Source organism: Humulus lupulus, chromosome 5 (assembly GCF_963169125.1).
Source record: "Humulus lupulus chromosome 5, drHumLupu1.1, whole genome shotgun sequence".
Lineage (NCBI taxonomy): Eukaryota > Viridiplantae > Streptophyta > Magnoliopsida > Rosales > Cannabaceae > Humulus > Humulus lupulus.
This window is the reverse complement of record NC_084797.1, coordinates 165,798,216-165,802,081: the sequence shown is the minus strand read 5'-3', so window position 1 is coordinate 165,802,081 and position 3,866 is coordinate 165,798,216. Positions and strand designations below refer to the sequence as shown.

The following is a 3,866-nucleotide window of genomic DNA, read 5'->3' as shown; positions in this document are numbered from 1 at the left end:
GGTTCAGTCAACTGTTCAGTTTGGAGGTATGCCAACGGAGGACCCCAATTTACACATAGCTAATTTTCTGGAGTTATGTGCAACGTTCAAGATGAACGGGGTGAGTGATGATGCTATAAGACTGAGGTTATTCCCCTTTTCACTGAGGGATAGGGCGAAAAGTTGGCTGATATCTTTACAGGCGAATTCTATCACTACATGGGAGGAGTTAGCTCAGAAATTCCTTGCCAAGTTCTTTCTTCCAGCAAAGGCTGCAAAGTTAAGGGGCGAGATTAATAACTTTTATCAGTTGGATGGAGAGTCACTGTATGATTCTTGGGAGCGCTTTAAGGAGTTTTTAAGGAAGTTTCCACACCATGGAATAAAAAAGTGGATGCCACTGCATAATTTTTATAATGGGTTGAATGGAACGACTAGAACAATTATAGATGCTGCAGCGGGAGGTGCCTTTATGAGTAAAAGTGCTAATGAGGCATATGAGCTATTAGAGGAGACGTCAATGAATAATTACCAATGGCCAACTGAAAGGGGACAACCAAAGAAGATGGCTGGAATGATGGAATTGGATGCTATATCCATGCTTACAGCTCAAGTAGCGGCCTTGACAAAGCAATTACAAAAGACTACACTCCCATCTCAAGCTATGCAAGTTCACAACCTTTGCAAAGTGTGTAGTACAAACCATCCACCCAACCAATGCCCTGCTATAGATATGAATAACATGCCCATGGAAGAAGTACAAGCTATAGGAAATTACCAAAGACAACCTAATAACCCCAATTCCATGACCTATACCCCAACTTGGAAGAATCATTTTATTTTTTCCTAGTCTAACAACCAAAACACTCTACAACCTTATCCTCCACCTCAGCCACCATCAACCTGCCCAAAATAGGCCACCATATCCACAGCAATATGCACACCAAAATCCTCTACCTGGCTATTATCAACCACAAAATAGACCACCTCACCAAATGTAAATGAAACCAGCTGAAACCCAACCTGATGTACTTAACCAATTCATGACTGAAACCAGGGCATCCATAAGAAGTTTGGAGACTCAAATAGGGCAATTGGCTACTTTAATGACTAATAGAGCTCAAGGAAATTTTCCTAGCACTACAGAAGTTAATCCTAAAGAACAGTACCAAGCTATTACTTTGAGGAGTGGAACGAGGTATGAAGAGCTAAAGAAGAATCAGTCAGAAGAATAAGAAAAGAAGTTTAATGATGAAAAGGTTACTGAAGACCTTAAGAAAGAAGAGGAGACCCCACCTGTGAATATTGAGCACCATGTTAGAATTCCATATCCACAAAGACTTCGTAAACATAATTTAGATAAACAGTTTGCAAAGTTTTTAGAGGTGTTCAAGAAGCTACATATAAATATACCGTTCGCAGAAGCATTAGAACAGATGCCCAGCTATGTAAAGTTTACGAAGGAGATTCTCTCTAATAAGAGAAAGATGGGTGACTACAAAACAGTGGCGTTAACAGAAGAATGTAGTGTGATTTTGCAAAGGAAGCTTCCTCAAAAGTTACGAGATCCTGGGAGTTTTACTATTCCATGCACGATTGGGGAGTTTGAATGTAAGCATGCACTTTGTGATTTGGGGGAAAGTATTAATTTAATGCCTTTGCAGCGAAGGTTTTGCAAAGTGGGTTTTACTGGCCTACATTATTTAAAGATGCTAATGATTTTTCTCAAAAGTTGTGATCGTTGTCAACAGACTGGGAATATATCAAGAAGAGATTAAATGTTGATGACTGGTATTTTGGAAGTTGAGCTATTTGACGTATGGGGGATAGACTTTATGGGACCTTTCCCATCATCGTATAATAATAAATATAATTTTCTTGCGGTAGATTATGTTTCTAAATGGGTAGAAGCCACAGCAACGCCTACTTGTGATGGGAAGGAAGTACTTAAATTCCTTCATAAAAATATATTTACTCGATTTGGCACCCCCAGAGCAATTATTAGTGATCAGGGAAGTCATTTTTGCAATAAGTGGTTCACTGCTCTGTGTGCTCGCTATGGTGTTCATCATCGAAAGGCGTTATTCTATCATCCAATTGCAAATGGCCAAGCTAAAGTGTCGAATAGGGAAATAAAAGGTATTTTGGAAAAGACAGTAAATACTTCGAGGAAGGATTGGTCAAAGAAGATTGATGATTCACTGTGGGCGTATCGCACTGCATTCAAAACTCCGATTGGTATGTCACCTTATCGATTGGTGTTTGGTAAGGCTTGTCATTTACCGGTGGAATTGGAGCATAGAGCTTATTGGGTTGTGAAAAAGTTAAATATTGATCTCTTTATGGTAGGACAGGATAGGCTTATGGAGTTAAAATGAGCTTATGCGAGAATCTATAAGGAGAAGTCGAAGGCCTTTCATGATAAGCGAATATTGAGGAAGGATTTTCAACCAGGAGATAAAGTCCTGCTATTTAATTCCAGACTTAAACTTTTTCCTGGTAAATTTAAGTCGCAATGGTCAAGACCGTACACGGTAGTTGTGTTACTTCCTTATGGAGCAGTGCAAGTTCATGGTGAAAAGACGGGACATTTTAAGGTGAATAGTCAGAGATTGAAGCATTACTTGGAGGGTCCGGTGGAAAAATGCAAGTCTGTGGTCGGGTTGGAACCAATTTGATCTTAAGATAAAGCAGCGTCCGACTAAATGACGTTAACGACAGCACAGTTGAGAGGCATCTCACTATTTCTAATTTTCATTTGTTTTAAGTTTTAGAGTTTATGAACAATTTTAGTTTTTATTTTTTAGTTTTGGTTGGACTTATTATTTTCTTTTAGTTTTTATTTTTAAGTATTTTTTAATGTAATAGAACCCTGGAAATCGTGAAAACTATTGAAAAAGAAAAAAAAATGATGAAAATGTTGAAGTTTGAAGAGAGGGCTGCGACAGATGGAGCAAGGGTCGTGGCCCTTGACAAAACCAAAGAGGGTGGCTCGTCATGCAGCAAGCGCCGCGACGCATGGGAGAAGGTCCGCGGCACTTCATTGGGTTCTCAGAAAAAAAAAAATATTTAAAAAAAAATTGATACGCGCCGCGGCGCTTGTGGGGTCCAAGGTCTTAAGAGGGTTTCCCCTCTTCCATTTTTGTCACTTCTCTCCATTTTGAAAAATTCCAAAATTTCTCTCCCAATTTTCTCTCTAGCTTTTCTCTCTTTTAATCCAGAAATTTTCTCTCCAATTCCCTATTACACCTTGAATCCATATATATTATCCTCCAAACATTTCTTTTTCCTTCTCATTCCCTATTCTGCTATAGAAATACATAATTCCCAAAATCTTCAAACCCTTATTTTTCAAATTCTATCCTTTGGAGTTCAAATGGTGATTTAATGATTACTTGGTGCAATTGAAGGATTCACGAGGAGTATATCACAGTCAAGTAAGTGTTTCTCCAAATATTTGAAATTTTTTTGGGGGGATTTCATTATATTGAAGACATTGTGAATGGATTATTGTTTTGAGATTATTGTGGTGATTGTGAAGCATTGTAGTGAATTTTTTTTTGAATTGTTTGAAAAGCCATTGGGAAGTTTGGGGAATATTGAAAATACAGGGGAGGTGCTGTCAAATTTTTAGTGGAATATTATGGGGCCTAAAAGAAATCCTTCTAGGGCATCATCCTCTAGGAACACAAATAGGCCATCTTCTTCTAAAAACCTGAACAACCACTAGAATATGATGCTACAAAATTTGTAAGTAAGGCAGCTTTTGATCAGTACAAAAGGATACGTAAAAGGAAGGTGATAAGTGAGAGAGGTTTTGAGTATACTGAAACACCTTGTGAAATTTCTACTTATGATGATATTCATGGAGAAATTCAACGAAGGGG

General features: G+C 38.3%; 1 non-coding gene across 1 annotated transcript; it reads right to left on the bottom strand.

The window, feature by feature from the left end:
• Positions 1 to 256: 256 nt before the first annotated feature.
• Positions 257 to 363, bottom strand: LOC133780789 (small nucleolar RNA R71). Its single transcript, XR_009869606.1, has one exon. It is a non-coding gene; the product is annotated as a small nucleolar RNA R71 (small nucleolar RNA).
• Between the last annotated feature and the right edge of the window lie 3,503 nt (positions 364 to 3,866).